Source organism: Adiantum capillus-veneris, chromosome 16 (assembly GCF_014529385.1).
Source record: "Adiantum capillus-veneris isolate H3 chromosome 16, ASM1452938v2, whole genome shotgun sequence".
NCBI lineage: Eukaryota > Viridiplantae > Streptophyta > Polypodiopsida > Polypodiales > Pteridaceae > Adiantum > Adiantum capillus-veneris.
Window position 1 is genome coordinate 53,631,675 of NC_140946.1, and position 22,048 is coordinate 53,653,722.

Here is a 22,048-nt window from a genome sequence, read left to right on the forward strand (position 1 = left end):
ATTGATTTAGAAATATTTTTGCAATTGAATTTGAAATAATTTATGGATGATTCTTGAGAAAAACTTAAAGACTTGGTCACTTAAATTGAGCAAGCATTGCACACTTCAAACAATGGCAAAAAACTTATGAGTCATTGATCATTTGAAAATAAATTGGCCGTACACTAGAGTAGGGTACATATTATAACCAGTATTGTGGGCTCTATTCATACAAAGTGATATATCCCATGCTTTTGGTCTATTTAAGGGATTTGTCTCTTTCCCTTGGGTGATATGTTGCAATACATTACACAAAAAAGCTTGCTTTTCACGTTCAAGACGTTGTGGAATACACAAAGTCAAGCATCTAAGAATCCAACATAAGCTATATACATGAGAGGCTTTAGTGAAAGGAAGAGGGTTTTTACTAGTGTTTTCAGGAGTTGTCCATGGATAATCCCTTTCTTACAGTGCTCTTGAGTTGGGTCTTAGCTGTAGAAAGCAAGGAAATGTCTTTTGAGTGTTTGCAATGGTGCTTGAACCCCAATCAGTAAATATCAGCATACAAACCCTTGACACCAAAATGTATCATTATCTTGTGAGCATGCAGATCATTGTGTAGAAATTCATGGATGTGCAAAAAAATTTAGCTTCTGTAAGAGGGCATTAGTGATTGGTAAGATATTCATTTTTTCATAAGGAACAACTACAAATTCAATGAGAAATAGAAAATTTGAAAAGGGGGAAAGAAGAACACACCCAACGCACACAAAAATTGCCTCTCTATAGCCCAGAGCTTCTGCAACACCCCAATCCACCAGAAAACACAACCACAACTTAACAATTCACACGAAAACCATCGTTTGCACATAACTCAATGCACACACGTGCTGCTACACAGAAAGCAAGCCCCAATCACACTACACCGCTCAATTCATTGTCTTCCACTCATACGCATCACCTCTATCTTTCCCTATTTGCACAACTCAACCTCCGGGGGGAGGGGGGGGGGGGGGGGCACAGTTGCCAACACATGCCCAAAAGCACACACACACAAGCAGAGAAGATAAGGGGGAATCAACAAAAATACACGGCAATGATAGCTTCTCAAAACAACCATATACAACATCAACTACAACCATCTTCGTCCACACAACACATCAATGAGCTCAATGTCAACTCTGGCAACCCTCCTAGCTCTGCAAATGCGCCATGGCTCAACAGCCTCAATGGACCAGCCTCTCGGCCCCAAAAGCACAAACAACAAAAAGACAAAATGGCAAAAGCCCTTATAATTTGGAGAGAATATCCTCTTATAGGAGATGGCAACTTTTATATTAAAAAAATTTGTGTTTCTCCCCTTCTCGTGCAGCTCCACTAGAGCTCCTTTTAGCATTCCCATTTGCATTACACTCACTTGGCATTCCATCTTAGGAATATTCTGCATGGTGTGGAAACCTTGACCACTTTCCTATTTCTCTCCCTCATTTTGCATGCGAAGCACCTCTTGGATGCCCTGGCCATTATGCCCTCCAAGCCAACACATGAGCCATCCCTATGGGAGCCCTTACGGCATCGTCAGTGCTCCCCCACTTAGTATTCAGAAAAGCTTGGCCTCATGGCTAGGGGAACACTCACCTGCAAACTACCACATCATCACTATCGGCAACACCGTCCGATGCCGTCCGCTACCACCATTGTCAAAATCCACCACCGCTCATGCCTGCGTAGTGCTCATCGGGTTGGAGCCATAGCCAAGAGCTAACAAGCTCTCTCTCCCCTTTTGATGCCCAATGGGAGGGGACGGTCCAATATATTTAGGGTGAACAATTTGAGAGCAGCGCGCCATGTGGGATATCTCTCTGTGCCATGTGACGCTCCCAGCTTAATGCACCCCTTTTGGGCCTCCAACCTCCATAGATTTATTTTTTTAAATGTTTATTTTATTTTCCCACGACCTCCTCCACAGAGTGCCCAAAGCTCCAAGAAGTAAGCCACAAAGTACCCCTGAAACTCGGGGGGTTCACTTAATAATTATGCAACTGTCATGTGAGTGCAATAAAAGGGGTTATATATTTTCATTTTTCCAAACATTTTCACATACAAAATGATATCGTAAAATGAAATTGGGTAAAAAATTACAGATTGAGTAGGAAAAGGGTGTATTTTATTTATCAAAAATTCACAGATAAGGATTTTTTAAAAAAGTCATTGAACGCACACGATATACACAATTTATACAACTGACCCCCCCCCCCCCCCCCCGCCCCCCCCCGAGCCTTGAAACCTCATATTGTCAGCCTCTAACTCCACTGTCTTGGCCACATTTCCACTTTGGCGTGACCTTGAACCACGCACCCAAAAATTGCAAAAAATCATATGTACGGACGTGCTCAGCAATGGATCCCAACTTCTTTTTAGCAGCACATTTCCATAGTGCTTTATCAATGCACATAACCGCCAATGCATATCAATTGCCCCTCACATGCCTTCATCACTCCAAGCATCCATTAGGAAGAGAATGGGATCTAGGAGGGCCTCTTTATTTGGCAGTTTAAGGAAGTCAAACCTTAAGTATTAAGACAGTAATCAAAGGACAATTTTTGAATTTCAAAGAGAGAAAACGGCTTGTTTATTTTAGTTCAAATTTTCCCCCCAAAATTGAATTTTAAATCTAGCAGGTAAAACCATATCATGTAGCATATCTATGGAAAGAGTATGCTATGGAAAGAGCTCGATGTGTAGATTGTAGATCTACAACCTCCACTCAAATCGGAGATCATATGTGGGAGTTTTGGAAGTCTGAAAATCATAAAATTATCCTCCTCCTTTTTGGGGAGAAAAGTGCATCCTTTGACCACTCTTACACATCTTTTACACACCCACGATTGTTGCACACATGGCATACACCTATTTGCCAAAATGTTAATCACTTCCATAAGCTCATGGAAAATAAAAAGGCCCTCCTAAACCCCACCCTCTTCCTAATGCATTGGCAAACTTCCCACTTCCCACCAAGCATCACCAAACATATCATCAATCTCATGGCGCATACGTGACCCACCGCCCCAACCATACAAAGTGGAGGCCTCTTTCAAGGACCCCTATAACTTCTTGATCACCCATTGCACAATTGTATCTACCATCACATCCATCAACCAACTCTCACATATCTTTAAGGAAAGAAAATCCACCGCCTGGGATTGTCCTTTATCCACCACATGACATATATGCTACACTAGAATCTCCCCCATCTTTGACTCCCTTCTCTCCTCTTCACCAACAATGCACTTGATTCCAACATCATCAAGCCCTTCTTCGTTGACTAGCCCTTCATCGATCAACACCTTTGCTACCTGTCAGCTTTAATTGCCTGCTATTCAGTCATCTCTTCCATCACTGCATCATGCTCTACCAAAGAAGAGAGAAACTCTTCTCACACCACATCATCTTGGTCTTCTCCCATAGGCAAGGATACCTCATCCTTTTTTGGCAAATTTATACATGTTGCACCATCATAGCACATTCCACTGTCATTTTAACTAGCATGTACATTAATATAGCCCCACATATCATTTTTACCTACATACCATCATCAATAGGCCTTGACTCCTCCACTTGGTCTCCATCAAGCATAATTGCTTGCAGTGCTCTCTGCTCTTCACACATATTCACTGCATCTCCATGCACCTACAAAAGATCCAACTCTTCATACCTTGACTGGGACAACTCTGTCTCCCAGCTCGAATCTCCATCCATAGAGCTGTTAGGAAATAAGACATAGCTAAATAGATAATTGAGTAGATTACTTAATGGAGAGAGATAGATTTACATACACGAGATTATAGAGTAGAGAGAGAGAGAGAGAGAGTACACATGATATACGTGGTTCACCCAATGTGGGCTACGTCCACGGGAAAGCAGCCACTCAATGGCTTTAGTACTTCAAAACAAGAAGTAGTTTACAAAGGGATTATACCCTTAATGGAGCTCCCGCCTTGCTTCACTCTCACCACCTCACACCCACCTTGTTGCATCAACTTCACACTCTGAAATGTGTAGAAATGGCCTCTTTTTATAGGCCAAAAAAGTTGCCCTCTCTCATGAGAGGCAGCCATGTGTAGCCGCCCTTGTGTAGATAAGTCCAAATCGGACCCTCCAATCCGCCCATGTGTGACCGCCCTTGAGAAGACAAGTCCGCTTTTGAATTCGGCCACCGGCCATTGAATTCGGCCACCAGCCACTGGCCATTAACTACCGGCCACCGGCCAACCGACGGTTGTTTTCCGACCACTTTCCGGCCACCGTCCGGCCATAATATTCTGGCGAGGGAAAAAAAAGTCTAAGGGGCTTCCGCCCCCAAGGCCCCTAAAGTTGCCCCTGGTTTTTGACTGTGAAAATTTTGGTTTCTGGTGAGTGATTTACCTTCAGGCACGATGGCTTCTCCTCATAATGGGGGCCTTATAAATGTGCGCTTTTACCACAGAAAATTACAAGGATAAATCAGGCTCCATACTTAACAAGAGCTGCTATCACTCGACTCAATCTCATCCTCTGTCTTGAGATTTGGAATCTCCTCATCGAGCTTCATTGCTTTGACTTCATTTGCAAACCGTATCTTTGGATCTCTAGCACATTTCAAAGGAGCGTGAACAACCATACGTTGACTTGGTAGTGCATCTCTGGAATCACCTTCACTTTTTCCGCAATTGGAGCCGCTCTAGTTAGCATTCCCTTGGTTCTTCTTGCACCGGCACATTCCTTTGCACCACTTTTGGCTCAACTACCACCGCATCAACTTGCTTTGGCACCACAATATTTGGCAAACCTTTTCTTGCATGTCGCTTCTTCAAAATTTTCTCGGTCTGCCCTTTTTCTAGAGCTACCGCTTCTTCTTTTGACATCGGGCCATGCGTCTTCACTTTGTCTCACACCTCTTCATCCAAGCAGTCCAAAATTTTTCTCAATTTAAGAAAATTGACATTTTCAACAGTAGTTACCTTCACCAGTTTTCACCAAAGGGATTTAAATCCCATGGGAATGCTTGAAAATTCCTTTCCAGCTTCAACCCGTCCAATTTTCACTTCACTTCATCCAACCATGCATCTGCTACAAACCTGCTTTGAAAAGCCACTTCCAATGACTCACAATAGGTCTTTTCTTCTTTAGGTAGACCATCAGACCATCTCTTTGCTTTTCCACGAGCCAAGACTGAGAAAACTTGCACCGCACCTTCTTCCTTTGATAAAGTGCTCTCTAGCAGAAATAACCCGTAATCTTGAATCCAGGTCTTTGCATCTTCAATGCTAGTGAAAATGTGAAATCCAAACCACACCATCTCTATCAAAACCTGCTCTTAAAAACTCGCATATTTGACCTTGGCAAAACCACCCCTTTAACTTCAATTAGTGAGGCGGTCCAGGGCGGGCAACAAGAAGAGCTGCCTCTAAACACCCTTCAAGGCTCCCGTGCTGCTCAATTGGGGCTGCGGCAAGCACAATCAGAGACAAAAACAACCCACAGCCAGAAACCAAACAAGAAAAGGGGCACCACCTAGTTGTAGATGCGAACTAGGATGCACGTGATATCTCCTTGTACTCAAACGCACAAAGAGAGGGGAATGCAAGATCGCCACACACACCAAACACAAACATTCACCACGCCAAAGAGAGGTAAAGAGCACAAATCAACTTGAGCAACTCAGTCTTAGCCTTAAAGACTAGATGCACACAAAGCTTGATGAGAAATAGAGAGAAAACACAAAACTTGACCTTGTTGCCAATACACAAATTGTCTTAGGGTCATGGGAGCCCTCTTACCGAGCACCCTCTTATAATTTACCTCTTAGGCAAACAATTCAACAAGCCCTCAAACCACCAAGCATGAAATGGCACAATAAACTTCAAGGCCAATATACCTTCAACCACCTGATGAGCCAACTTATCAAGTCAATTTGGAGAGAAGAGTCGTAGTTGCAGCATACAATTGCACCCAAAACTATGAACCTTATTTATGGACAAGAGTAGGCTACAAGTGTGATTGCAAAGTATAGTATCACTCCACTCCTCTAGATGGCATAACTAACTTCAAGCTTCTCCATGCACCTATGTGTAGTGATGGAATAGAGCACTCACGATGCACAGACTCTACAAAACTAGGCTTTAAGAGTGGTGTGTTATGTGTTGAGAATGGTGTGGTGTAGTGTGATCATGTGATTTTTTACAAGGGAGAGAAGGGCTCTATTTATAGGTTTTAGAAGCCCCGATTAGGATTAGGCCTAATCAAGTTTATTTGAAGGAATAAAAGATTATGCATATTTTTATTTTTTTAATGAGGGTGGGTCTCTCTTGTCCTTTGAGTCACATGGATGTGGGCTCAAGGGAAGAGAATTATTGAGGATGACAGGAGAGAGGATTGAGTGAATAATTTGGGAGTGCCTACTCTAGTAGAGGGTGCATTTTACAATAAGGTTAGTGGTTAGTAGTTAGTAATTATCACTAAAAAATATTTACAAAATCATTCACCAAATGGTGAGATATATGATGAGAAAAGTTAGAGAAGGGATGAGCTTGTAAAGAGAGGTTGAAGCTTTGGAGAAGTTGACGTTCACCTCTTTACAACACCGGAAGAAGAAGCAGTCAGCATGGCGAAGCAGCGCGTGTCGATGAAGCTATGTTATTTCAAACCTTGGAAAATTCATGATAAAAGCCTTCACTTGCAAAGGTTATCCTTGGATTTTCGCTGATTTTTTGAAGTTCTTTACAAAGCTAAAGAGAGTATGGTAATATGGACATATATGTAGAGAGAAAGGGGGACACATAGAGTGTAGAAATGGAGGATGAAGGCTATGGAGGTGTGAGAGATGTGGCAATGGTGAAGAGGGTGAATTAGGACATGGGAGTTGCAGGTTTGGGAGTGGCAAGGAGAGGGAGGAGTGTGTGTGAAAGAGAAAAATGATAAAGTGGAAGAGGGAGTGTGGCTGCATAGCATGGGCAAACTGGGGTCCACCAATAAAATCATAGCTCACAGCTCGTAGCTCAAAAAAATATGAAAAACTTTGAGGTGAAAGTTCAGCTCACGAGCTACAACTTTTGTTTGTATCACCTTTTCAAATTCGGGGAGCATGTGATCTTCAAAAATTCAGCAAAACCAACTATTTTTTCCACTGCACAAGGTCCTTGTGAGGTCCTTCTTTGGATGATTCCTTTGAATACCTCCAAGAGTGAGCTCCCCATGGTGCATGCATGCATTCCACATACCCTTGACCTTATTTGGTAGGTCTATAATTGAAGATATTCCTGAGATCATGATATAAGTGAATAGTACAACTAAGAAAATCAAATATGGAGGGGTCTAAAAAAAATATGTACATGTCAAATATAAATAATATAGGTGGAAAAAATATAAAGGGGTCAAAATAAATATCTCTCATTATAAGTCTACCATAAAAAGATGAATATTTTTGGTGGTCTAATTTATGAGAGTAATAGAGAATAGATGTAGGAAGGAAAAAATCACAATAGTGAAAAAATATACACATAAATAAAACTAGTTTTTTTGGATTTTTATTGGGATGGAGTTACACCAAAAATAAGAGAAGCTTGCATGAAATTATTTTTATATGGAATAAAGAGTATGAAAAATGGTAAGAAAAAATATGGTAATGGTGAGTCAATGTACATAGCATAAATAACACACCATAGGTAGAAATATTTAAATAAATACCAAAATAATTATGAAAAATCCTTTTATTTAGGCCCTATATACAATGAAATATTTACACACAAATGAGCCATAATATATTTTATTTTTTATATTTTATTTAATTTTTTGGCTCAACTAGCCCAGTGACTAGCTAATTGAGGGTTTTTAAGAAAATATGGAGAAAGTCCCCTAACTCACACACGCCTATGTACAGTGAAATGGTAGGGATAACCAAAATGTTTGAGTCATTTGATAGGGTGAGGTAGCTTACTATGGCAATTATGGAAAGCCGAAAAACGGCTATCACTAGGAGCATTAGACCGCTCCTCTAGATGGAAAGGGGAACACACCTAGCACACACAAAAATTACCTTTCTATAGCCCAAGGTTTCCATAACACCCCAATCCACTAGAGAACACAACCACAACTTCACAATTCACACGCAAACCACTGTTTGCATAGGACTCGACGCACACACACGCTGCTACATATCAAGCAAGCCCCAATCACACTGCGTCTCTCAATTCATTGCCTTCCACTCGCATGCATCACCTTTCTCTTTCCCTCTTTGCGCAACTTGACCTCTGGGGGGCACATATACCAACACAAGCCCGGAAACACATGTACACAAGCACAGAAGAGAAGGGGGAAGGAAAAATTGACAAAAATACATGGTAATGATGGCTTCACTATGCTCAAAACAACCATATACAACACCCGCTACAAATAGCTTTGTTGAAACACACATCGACAAGCTCAATGTGAACTCTGGCAACCTTCCTGGCTCCGCACAAACGCCATGGCCCAAGCCTCTTGGACCCAAAAGCACAAACGGCAAAAATCCGGAATGGAAAAAGCCCTTACAATTTGGAGAAAACCTCCTCTTATAGGAAATGGCAACTTCAGAAACAAAAAAAATGTTTCTCCCCTGCTTGTGCACCTCCACTAGAGCTCCTTTTCGCATTCTCATTTGGATTACACACACTTGGCATTCCAAATTTGGCATATTTTGCATAGTATCGACACCTCAACCACATTCCTCTTTCTCTCTCTCACTCTGCATGTGAAGCACCTCTTGGATTCCCCAACCATGCTACCCTCCAAGCCAATGCATGAGCCATCCCGCCCCAACAGCGTCATCGGTGCTCCCCCACTTAGTCTTCAAAAAATCTTGGCCTCATGGTTGTGGGAACACTCGCCTATAAACTACCATTTCGTCACTATTGACAACACCATCCAACACCATCCGCCACCACATCGTCAAAATCCACCGCCGCTCACGGCGGCAGGTGCCGTAGCCAAAAGTTAACAATCTCTCTCTCCTTACGCCTTTGATGCCCAATGGGAGGGGAAGGTCCAATATATATAGGGTGAACATTTTGCAAGCAAAGTGACCCTATGTGGGATATCTCTCTATGCCATGTGGTGCTCCTAGATTAGTGCACCCCTTTAGGGCCTCCAACCTCCACACAAAAAGTTTTAAAAAAAGTTTATTTTTTCCCCACTTCCTCCTCTTGCCACAGAGTGCCCAAAGCTCCAAGCACTGATCCACAAAGAACCCTTGAAACCTCATATTGCCTGCCTTGAACTCCATTGTCTCTGCCACATTTCAACTTTGGCATGGCCTCAAACCGAGGACCCAAAAATTACAAAAATTCATATGTGCCAACCTGCTCAGCAATGGATCCCAACTACAACAAGGTACAACTCGACATACGTAGCCTTGATTGATGTGTCATCGCTTCCTGTCAACTCCATATAGTGCATACTACCCTTCAATAACTTATCAAGCTTCAAAAAAAATTAGATGCCACATTTCCAAATGCAATCCAACAGACACATAACCAGCCTCCCAAAAACTTCAACTTGCAATTCCTCTCACATTCTGGCTTCGATCGACAATCCGTAAAGACCGACAGGCTCCATAACACAAGCTCTTCACATCCATCTATTGAAACTAGCTCTGGTAACCTATCATCACCTACCCTATCCATCTGGGATATGGAATTCACTCTCGATTTGAACCACCGTATCTTTTGCGCCATAGCTTTGTTTCATGACCTATCTTGATCAGTTCGTAGATCACTTAAACCACTAAATTCCCAAGCAAAAGACCAGCCCTTCAAGCATGTTTACTTGCCATCCCATTTGGCCCAATTTGAGCCCTTTAGGCCTAAGGAACCACATGAGACATACACTTTCGCTATTACTTGCCTGCCCAGGTCTTTTGTACCTGCTTCATTCCTTTTCCATGCACCTACTAGCCAATCGATACTTGCTTGTACCCTCTTTCACAGGAGACACACTTTGGCTCCCCCAAGTGAGACAATTGCCACATCTATCATATTTTAATACACACATAAACCTACTTAAAGTGCATAACTTGCTATACAATCATTTAAGCAAATGTGTGCACATATATATGGTAGATGTGATGATAGTGCAATGCTTTTATTTCTTATTGAATTTGTAATGATTTGTAGTAAGCAAGTGATCAATTACTTCATTGCAAATAAGTGTATCTTTGTTTACTCCATCTCTACAATGTGACGCGGTGGTCTACATAGCTATAGATATATCAAGTATTGAACATTAAACCCTCTCCATAGTGCGACACAATGGTCGACACAGCTAGAGATGTGGAATCTAGCTCTCTTTGTACTCTCCCTATAGTGCGACATGATGGTTTGCAGAATCAAGAAGAAAGTGTCAGTTTTCTAACCCTTTTGTAGTATGACATGGAGGTCTACACAACCAAGAAAAGGTACCTAAGCTAAACTATCCTTGCAATGTGAGGCTTTGGTCTACATAGTTAGGGCCAGGGTACTAACCTGGAGACTAATCCCAAAATGTGAGAGTATTTTGTACAACTTTAGGGTTAGCAAAATATAGAATGTTAATTAAAAATAATTAAGGAAATTTAAATGATCACCTCAGGCACTCCACAAGGGCTCTCTCAAGTGCTCTGACTAGTCAAAAGGCAAAAGAATCTGATAGTTAATTTTAACTATTAGTGCAGCGCTTTCAAAATATGGCTCAATAGAAAAAAAGCTTGATTGAAAGATAATTCATACAGATAAATGCATGTTATATGGGAATACAACATTTAATTGCATTTTATACATACAAAATTCATTATACGACCATATAAATTCAACTTAGATCGATGGCCACTCTAGCAACAAGGGTACTCAACGTGTTTAACCTTTTTTTCCAAAGCGCCACAACCTACTCTATGAGCTTTGTATCATCCAATTGAATCCTCTCTGGGATACATAGCATCGCACTACCACAACATTGTCTATTTGGCATAGTAAGAATCATTTGTGCATGGTTGAAAAAAGAGGTCCTTGCCAAAATGCATACTAATCCTCCTCTGTCACAAATGTGATCACTAGCATAAAAGAAATCAATCCTAGATAGATTCACGCCCACTACTCTGTGGTCAAATCAATAGAAAGAGAGGCTGTTTGAGGAGTGTACAAAATTTGCATGTTGCCGTGCATTTGAAATCCTCAAGGTTATAATTATATGCTCCCAAACTACCAACTTAACCCCTTGAACCATAGCATGGTTGCCTTAAATAACCATAGTATGGACGGTAGCTAGTTCAAACCCTTGGAAAAAACCCTAGAATCCGAGCAGTGCACAAAGACCTACAACCAAAAGTTGACCATAGCGGCCTGTCAACTTAACCAAATCAGACGCGACTTGAATTGTAGCATGCCCTAACATAATAGAACACTTCTATATCACCAGTTGACCGTTCGGCAAGGGTTGAGGGGTTTCCTAGTAGAAAAGCTAGGTTTTTGGCAGACTCCACAAAAAATTTATAGATAGGGTATATATACAATGTATGTGGTTGATTTCATAAAATCAATCAATCCAAGCCCTCGGAAAGCAGAAAATGGCTCGAAGGCTACAAAGCGTCAAATTTGACATATCATCTCCCTGAATGCCTCCAGGATCAAAACGAGCTAACCAAAATGTCTCATAGAAACCACGCAAGATCTAACCACAATGCCGAATATGGCTCTCACAAAGGTGATGTTCCTATAGCATAAGTATGCCAAGCATGCCACCCACAAGGCATTATTGTAGCTCCTATCATGGACGACCCCTCTTGTGAAAAAATCAAGGTTCACCTAAAATTTGCACATTCCATGAGACAATCCTCATGGGATCAATGAGAGAATACCGATGCTACTACAGCAACCAACCTCACAATCTTCAAGGCTAGCTTGAATGGGGGTAATATGAATCCAAGCAATCCTGAGGTAGGCAGGTCTCTAATGACTTTTTAACCTAGGCCCAAGAAGAGCATGTACTCCAAAGGGCTACATCCTTTGTCCAAGAATTCTCTTCTACAAATCATAGCAAGGAGTACTCTATCTGCAAAGAAGTAAACCACAATGTGTCTATATCCAACTGCATAGAGTGGCATCACACTGACCTTTGCTAGCAACCAAAGAGTCTAAACCAAGTTTTTTATTCTTAGGTATCATGTGTGGTGTGAGAACTCTAAATCTTGGACCTGAAGACAATCTAGGACTGTGTGCATAGTCTCGGGGGAAGGGGGGGGGGGATTTGATAATTATGTGACTATCACGTGAGTACATCAGACTGGCGATTAAATTTCATTCACATACAAAAGGGTATTGTAAAAGAAAATTGGAAAAAAAATAGATTGAATAAAAAAGGGTATATTTTAGTTGGATTGTTTTCTAGATAAGGAATTTTATAAATAGGCTTTGAATGCATGTGATATACATAATCTATACACAGTGACCCCCCCAAGTGTATAGTCCACTCTATGTGATCTTTGACACACAATGGGAAGGAGAATCCAATTGTTATATTTCCAAAGATTAGATACCTCTCGTAGCTAGAAAGAGTATGTGTACTCAAAAACAAGTTGCCTCAAGGTTGAAAAATGGGTCATTGAGGAATCAAGTAGAGTTGTAGTCAAAGTATACCATCATTGATGAATGTCAAAACACGTCATTTCATGAGGGGCAAAGGGAGACATGTACCAAAAGTGGCTTCCTCAAGTAGGACTGTCCCTCTCGAGCTGTTCGGCTCGTAGAGAAAGCATGACCAAGAGAGCGTCAATTTATGGAGGATTCTGTAGTCCCTTGTCTTGGAGGAAGACTAGAGGAAGGATTATGTGGTGACAATAGCAAAGGCTCAATGGGGGGAATGGGGGGATGGGAGGTGGGATTGGGGCTAGGGGAGAGGGGGAGGTAGAGGTAGAGCAGAGGAGGAGCTGGCAGTGATGAAGCTGAGGTACTAAAAGGAGGCTCTACAGGGAAATCCTACTGTAGAGGGTCAAAATATTAGAGAAAATTTGGACTCTCAAAGGGGGCGATATAAGGAGGTTTGACTTTGCCTCTGTTGTCCAAAGTGGGCAACCCAGTGAAGTACATAAATTATTTTTCAAAACCCTATCAACCACCATAGCATTGGAAAGATCTTAGAAAGCAAGTTTCTAAATCCCCAAACTCTGACAAATTTGGAGTTGATTTGTAGAAGTTATGGCCTCCCCACTTAAGCTGAAACGTGGGGAGAGATTTCATTTATAAGACAGAGTTGTCACATCAAAAAATGGAACCTTCAAGAATATAAGGAATTTGATGGTATGCTATATATCAATGTATAGATCCTGATGAGTACATTCTAAATCCAAAAGTATCAACAAGTTTTGATTTAATTTGTAAAAAATTTGCCGTGCGACTATTTTCGACAAGAGGGAGAAAATCAAAGTCCTTATAGGGCCCATTTGAGAGTTTAAAATTTCCTAATGTGGTTCCCTTTAAGAATCAAATACTACTGGACTACCAAAAAGTGGATACCAGGGGGATGGTGTGACCAGCCTGTCTCTATCACTGATGGTTGTACACTTGTTGCCAGCCATCAACTGATTGGTCACTAGGCTCTAAAGAGGTGTTAGCCTATGTGCACTAGGCACATGTCTTCTATGCTTGATCTCTCTTAAGAGGCTCAGCATGCGATGCGGGTTGAGATGTCCTATGAGGATAGGTCTTTTCTAGATGGACCATCTATCTGCAAATGAAACATTGGTTTGAGAATCCAAAATACTCCATCCTCTGGCATAGCTAGCTGCCACTCACCCTAGGTAGGAGGACTACCTTTGGGAGAGTGGATATCCCAAAATAGAATGCATACTCTGGGTATACCTTTAGCCTTAGTAGCAACTGAGGCTAACATGCAAGGAGTCTCTAAGACTTTCCCAATCTTAGATCCAATCCCGGAAAGAAGCGGTAGGTACTCTCTCCTCAAACCGTGGAAGAAATACAAAATGGGTAGTTTTGCTTCCTTGGCAAGAACATCTGGAACTAGTTCAAATCCATTGCACCACTATTAAAAATGGGCATTGACCACTTTGATGGCCAGTGGACTCATTGCAATGACCTTGGAATCTATCTTGGGAGTCTCAAACTCAATTTGGTAGTACCACTTCTCAAGAAGCTATATGTCGATGATCTTTTCCACCTCTTTCGGGAGATGGGTCTGTAGGAGGTCACACACCTTGCCTCTATTAGGATAACTACCATTTCTCTTATAGATAAAAAAAAGTGGCCTAAAGGTGCTCCACCTCTGCAGCAAGACTTGCTTGCTCCACTAGCAATGGAGCATGTCGGATGGTGGGCCTTGTGGGGTCAGTCAAGGGGATCTCATGTGAGTTCCTTTGTGGTAGAGCATGCAAATTCATCTATGTATACTACTACAAATGAAGAAAAAAAGATATTGTATCCAAGAAGCCATTGGTGAAGCCCAACAAGGACTACCAAAGCGAGGGGAGGGGTGGGGGGATGAGATGAGAAGGGAGGCTCTACGTTTGGGGGGGTGGGGGGGAGGAGCGATGGGAGAAAGATCAAGGGGGTGCAACAACAACAACGAGTGTTGTATACCATTGTGACATCAAACATGGTGATGTGATAATCATCTTTATTAGAAGAACCAACCAGAGCTGCAAAGAGAAAATACAAGAGAATCAAACTTTAAATTTATGGTGAAATTTTTGTGGAAAATTTGGAAGAGTCTCCTTTGCATGAAAAACAAAATATCAACAAATTCGTAGCAGTATATTAAGAAAAAGAATATAAACTCAGCATAAACTATCAAATCTCACTGATAAGTGATTGCCAACATGGTGTCAAAGCACATATACCCCTGTATACATATTCTATGGTGAGAATGCCAAAATAGAAAACTCCAAAAACCTAAATCACTAAAGGTTTCTCAACATTTGAAAATAATCTAGCTCAATAAAACCTCACGCATGACCCTCTCAATGGCTAAGTGGTCTCAAGGCACTAGCCACAATCTCAAAAAGGGTTCTTCCAAACCAGGTTCAAAAAATAGCTAGGTAATTACCAAAAATCAAGCCAAGATAGGCTCCACAACAACATACAAGGGCAACATCTACAACACAACATACATGAGTCAACAAATCTCTACGAAAGTGCAACATACATGCATAAACAAGTGTTAATAGATATGCAAGCAGCATAAAGTATCCCAATGCAAATAACACCTTTAAAAAATAGCTCATAACATATAAGCAGTGCTAATATACTCATAAACCAACATATAATATCCCACCAAAACCAAAAATTGGTGCAAATTTTGTATCTAGTTACCTTTAAACCCTGCATTTATAAATGAAAGGGAGATTGTATAAATATAGATCAAAAAATCTCCAAGAAGATCCATAGGTGTATGCATGAGTGCCAACAAATGCATTTGTCAGTATAAACCACTCTCAACGTACACGTATAGAGAGCACAACACAAATGTGTGTGCAAAATTAATATCCTTGGAAAATAAATTCCACCTATAAGGTTGTCACTAGAATATATGCCTTGATCAAAATATATTCCTCAATCAAAAATCCAACACTAAAACCACCTTCCATGCCGATGCAGCAAACTCTATCTTTGAGTAGTGTACTTGGGAAAAATTTCTCTTCGGAGGTCTATGGGAGCAAAACGTACACCACCATTGCAAGACTACATCGTGATAGCTGTTAGACACACCTTGAAACTCTCTTGTTGATGTCGGGGAGTGTGTATTTATGTTGAAACAGAATGTAGGGGTGTTGATATGAAACTACCTATAAGTATGATGCCATAGGATAATTGTTAGAGGTAGATAATAGATGGTAAGAACATGACAGATTTTGAAGTGTTGATATCGATGGGATGCAAGATGATTGATTGTCAAAAACCAAATCAATCTCTTAAGCTGAGGAGCATCAAGAGTGAGATTCAATGCCATACACATTGGTTGAAAGTGTGTCTATATGTTGAAATAGAACGTAGGGGTATCGATATGAAATTATCTATAAGCATGGTGCAATAGGATAATTTTCAAAGGTAGATATTAGATACTTGGAGTAGATGGTAGGGACATGAGCGATTCCAAAGTACTGATGTCGATGGGATGCAAGGTGATTGATTGTCAAAAAAAAGAATCAATGTTTTAAGCTGAGGAGCATTAAGAGTGAAATTCAATGCCAAAAACACTGGTTGAAAGCTACCTTCTACTGTCTGCTTGGATGGATATTTTGAGGGAAGAAACGACTTTGGAAAGGAGTCAAAATCTCAAGATGCATGGTGGAAATACTCTTGGTATGATGAGAAAGTTGTAGCAAGAATAAAAATCAAAATCTCAGCTAAAAATGCACGTGGAGCATGGATGAGAATTTCAGCTCTCTCTCTCACACCTAATTTGAGCTCTCCATTATCCCTCTTCTCTCTCTACTTTGATCACTGTGTAGTGCGCTCTGTGTTCTTTGTGCTATGAAGCTTAGAGAGCTTTAATTATATGTGCACATACCCTTAATCCACCCAAGACTTTGTTTGTCCAGTAGAGGGAGCTCACATGGATGCAGGTTGGGAAGAGTTGCCATCACCATATCTCTGATACCACATGTGACTACGGGTGGAGCATGCATTTAGTGAGTCCAAGAAGGAGAAGACATACCGCATGTGGTGGGATACATGATCAAAAGAATAACTCATCCACTCCTTATTGTTCTCCTACATCATTAATTGAATTATATTAATGATGGGTTAGTGGTGTCTAGCCTAGCTAGCCTAGAATCCCAACAACAACGCATTCCCATTTATCCCACTACCAAGGCACTGTATCTTTGGTGTTATCCATAGGAAAATTTTCATTAGTTTAGAACTTCCTTCCAATTGCATTATGCAATCATGAAGAGGGGCCCGACGATAGTCATATAAGAATTATAAAAAACCTGAACACCTTCACTCTGTGTTGAAAGGGGAGGAGCACAAATTCCCACCTTTGTTATGCTTCTGGTTCCCTTATAATCTAGCTTAGTTGATTGAGCATTAGCTTAGCCATACCATCGGGTCCTTGCACCACCTTCCATTCATCATCCATGAGTATATTGATGGTTCCCTAATAGCTTTTAACTTTGAGTGCTCTAAAAAAAATAAGCTTGATTTCCAACCTCTAGTTGAAGGTAGGTCTCTCTTGATAATAATCTTGTCTTCCTTACCTCTTCTAGCTGCTATTCTACAAGAGATGATTTTTCTCCAATATACCTCCGATGTTCTACTTTGGGGACGGTTTCTTCATTTTGTTTTTTGCTCAATATTTCTACTTGTTCTTTAGCTTGATTATTTCTTTCCTTGCAAACCTTATTAAATCTTAGGCCTTCTCTTTTAGTCCCTGTTTCAATGCTCTAGGAAAAGAAATCCCAAGCTTTAGGCTTCTCCAATTCAACGTCTTTATCAAGCTTGTTCAATGCTTTTTGGGCTAAACTTTTGAAGAGTGTCTTTGAAAAGGTGTTCCCTGGTGGATAGCTTCTTCTTTGTCCTTGTGCGGTAGGGGGTATCCTCCACTTTTCTAAGTTTAATGGATAGTGGTAGGTGGTCCAAAAAGCTTTGTGATGTATCCACCTTCACTTCTATTGAAGAAGGGATCCAATCAGCTTGATGGGAGCAATAGCATTTATTAAGCCGTGAGGCCATTTAGGGATAATGAAGGCTTGTGTAAGTGAAGCCTGGTGAACTGTTCCATAGCCCAATCAACCATAGATTCACCAAGGCCCACTTCTCATATAGGCTTTTCCACTTTTCTTTTTCAGAAAGCAGACATGAAGAGGTGGTTCTATCTTTTCTATTTTCCACCATATTAAACTGTCCTATTAGACACCAATTGCCCTCTATAGGAGATACTTTAAGACAAACCCACAATTTGGCTATATTATTGGCATTCCACCAACTGCATACATTGATAATCGTGATTGGTTGCCTTGCCCAATTAACCTATATTCCTAGAACTCTTCTAGAAGAATGGTTCAAGAACACCTTTGACTCTAGGTCTCTATTCAAAATGGTGAGGATATTGCTATAGCCATTTGAACCCTCTCCATGGAACGCTAGCCTTCGTTGGATTGCTACAAGTGGTTCTCTTGGATAGCTTAGTAGTTGATCTTTTCTCTCTTGCCTTATAAAAAACAATGCATATTTCTTGTGGGTTTTGATGCCCTTTGCATATATATATATATATATATATATATATATATACACATCAAAGGGTAGATCAAAATCTCGTGGTCGCCGCAATTGTTCAATGCCATTATTGTGATAAGTTTGATCACATAAATAAGGATTGTGCAGTTTTTGCAAGCGAGGCTATGAACCTTATTGGTGCGTGTAATATTTGATGAGCTTGAGCGTGCAAGCTATGAACCTTATTGGTGCATGCAAGCTTCGATGAGCTTGGTGCGTACAAGCATCTCTCTCTCTCTCTCTCTTTCTCTCTCTCTCTCTCTCTCTATCTATCTATATATATTAGGCAAAAGGGAGTGTATTCATAGAAGTTTGATCCTATAACGTAAGATATTTCAATATTTTAATTTGAAAAACAACAATTTTTCATTTAAGATCTTCTAAGAATATATTCCATTGAATTGTTTCAGTGTTTTTTATGCTTACTAAATCTAATTTTCCTTATGAAAGCATTTAATTATTATTTTTTTATAGTTTGTGTATTAATCTCTTTTTTTATTGTTTATATTTTTTTTAAATAAAAAGTCTACCAATGTGATCCTTTCACCGTTGTTTGTTAAGTGGCTCATTGTGTAACATATATAAGACACTTGTGATTATGTATATATTTGGACAATATAATTTTCTATGAAAAGATAATAAACATGATGTGTAATTATAGACCCTCATTCAATAGCTCAAGGGGTCACTTAATAATTATGTGACTATCATGTCAGTGCAATAAAAAGAGGTTTTAATTCTTTTTTTTATATTTTTACATATAAAAAAGTATCGTAAAATAAAATTAAAAAAATTACAAATTGAATAAAAGTTATGTTTTATTGTAAAAAATTCATAGATAAAAGATTTTAAAAATAGTCCTTGAGCGCAATTCACCTTTGCAAATTTCCACATGAAGGGTTTTCATTTTTTAATAAAAGAGATTATCAACGTAGGCATATAGCCTAGTGGTTTAAGTTGAGTTTCATACTATGTAGGTGATGAGTTCAAGTGCTACTCATTAATATTGGTTTTAAGTGGTGACGTGCATGGACATGCTAATTGGAGATGCTAAAGGATCTTGGGGAGATTCTATCTAATGAAAAACAAAAGTGGAGCGAGTAGGTAGTGTCAACTTTTTTTGGCTTTGGGTTCAATTAAGGGGCATCTAAGCAGATGCTACAATGGCTTTGAGGGGAAAATAAAAGGAGGCGGCACGTGGAGGAAAGTAAATGAGAGTTTTAATTTTAAATTTTAATAGAAGCAAGGCATTAGCTAGCACCAGAAGGCGGAGACCTGTGACATGTGGGGCGACGGGCGACGGGGAAAAGACGACAAAGATTGATACGTGTTTCGAGGAGACAAAGCATTGGATGGATAATGTGTGAATCTCTCTCTCTCTCTCTCTCTCCCTCTCTCCGCGTCTATTTCTCGTGACCAGCAACAAGAAACCATTTTTAAGCAAAAGTGGAGATGCAAGCAGTGGTGTGAGGTACCAGCCGCCGCAGCGAGACGATCGACAATGCATTTGAAGGGTTGTACGAACGAGGAGGCGCATGGAAACAGTACGACATGAGAGCTCACGATTTCGCAGATATTTGCCATGGCTGGGTGTACTGTCCATGCTGCTAATTAGGTTGCTAGTCGAAACCTTGATGATCGACACAGACAATCGCGAGGAAGGGATGCCTGCTCCATTGCCCTGCAAGGAAGACATGTTGCAGATAGAGAGAGTGAGAGAAGTGGAGTGAATTGTTTCATTTTTTGTCTACATTGCTTGCAGGGTGAAACAAGCAATGAGTTCATCGTGAGCAAAGAAACCCATGACAGATTCATGTTGAACGAGCAAAAAGCGGGGGGGATAGGCATGTTGTGAGGGAAGAACTCTCTCTCTCTCTCTCTCTCTCTCTCTCTCTCTCTCTCTCTCTCTCTCTCTCTCTCTCTCTGTGTGTGTGTGTGTGTGTGTGTGTGTGTGTGTGTGTGTGTGCAAGAGCGCAACGGCCCAATGAGTTAGAGACAGCTCTCTTTGTCAGACCTACAGTGTTGAGTATGTCTTACAAACGCTTTTCTTGCAGAGCGGGCCATGCACAGGTCAATCATTGTGCGGCAGACTAAGTAGGAGGAGGAACAGCTGGATGGAGATGCCGGAATGGAGCCACACAAGAACGGGCTCCAACCTTTTTTGCTTCAAGTTAAAAGATTCCTTTGGAATCGAGTATAACAAATTAATAGGAGTTCTCGAGAATAGACCCAAAAATAGGTAGGTTGAGAAAAAGGTAGACAAATGTATTCAATTAATTGCTTGCATGCAATTGATTGGTTGCAAGACTATTGCAAGAATGAGATCATAAACACGGGACCACAGGGAAGGGAAAGCATAACACATTGGAGATTATATTATAGTGAAAATTTTAGAAAATGTATGCCCAATATTAAAAAAAAGAAACATATTCCTGTGTTGTGTGTGTGTGTGTGTGTGTGTGTGTGTGTGTGTGTGAGAGAGAGAGAGAGAGAGAGAGAGAGAGAGAGAGAGAGAGGCATTGGCTTGAAGAGGCTAGATTCTAGAATATTTGAAGTGGAAATTAGCATTGGCTTGAAGAGGCTAAAGTAGCAAATATGGAAGATAACGGATCATGTCTTGTAGAAGGATACATACTAACTTCGTAGAAAAGAAAAGGGGAGAGGTAAAACTTTGCATTCATATTCATCTACATGTCAATGTGTTGCGATGGGCACCTCATAGACAAGGATGCTTTGAGGAAAGATATAGTTGAAGTGCTTTGGATGGGGATGGCTCAAGAGTAAGACGTTTAGGGAAACGCTAAACACCCATTTGGAAGCATTGTAGTCTATGTGTTGGTGGAGATAGTCAAGGGTAGACGTCAACATTATTTTTTAATATTGGCCAATTTCATTAATGTGTATAAGCATTACTTTTGCTTGAGAACATTAAATTTGAGAATTTCTTTCACTTTTGGTCAAAAAGTGGTTGAGCTATCGCTTGGAAGCAAATCACTTTTGACATTTGAAAGGTATATGTGGGGAGAAAAAGTAGGCTTTTCTCTCAAGAAAATTTGAGGTAAACGTCCTAGCATAAGGGGAGGGTCCCTCTAGAAGGCCCAACTCCCCCCAATATAACTTGCTATGCATGCACCTACCATAAGATACTTGTGATCAAGTGAGTGAGCCATGATAGTTGATGCAGTAATTTCCTATAGCACAATGCTTGGGTTCAAATTCTATCATAGAACAACCTTTCTTTTGGGTTAGGGAGAGTTGCATCAAAAGCTGCTTTTTTGCACTAGGAGTCACAGATACCTGCATCGATTGATGCAACCGCACCGAAACTTGTTGCAAATTCTTAATCAAGTACGTGACCTCTTTGGCTATCGACTGAGCATTCCATTTTCAAAACCTCACACCATTCCTCATGATCGAGGCTTGATAGTCTCATTATCCTTAATACGGGTCGCATTTAAGGTACCGTCAGAGTCCAATGATCGCATGGGGTTGAAGCAAGCATAATGAAGCTTTCACTATATGTGTAAATACTATATCACGTGCATTTAAGCAAATATGAAAAAAAATTACTTGTGAATGTTTGAACATTATAACACATGGTTTTCTTATTAATCTATCAATTCATTTTTAGAAGTTCCTTAAATAATACCTTCTACCCAATAAAAATGTGTAAAAAATTGGAATTAAAAGAACCATTCTATTAACCACATGACAGGTACATGTACTTTAGGAGACCTCTCCCAGCCTAGTCTGTTGGCTGGTGCTGAAAAATTCAAATGGCAAGCACTCTATGA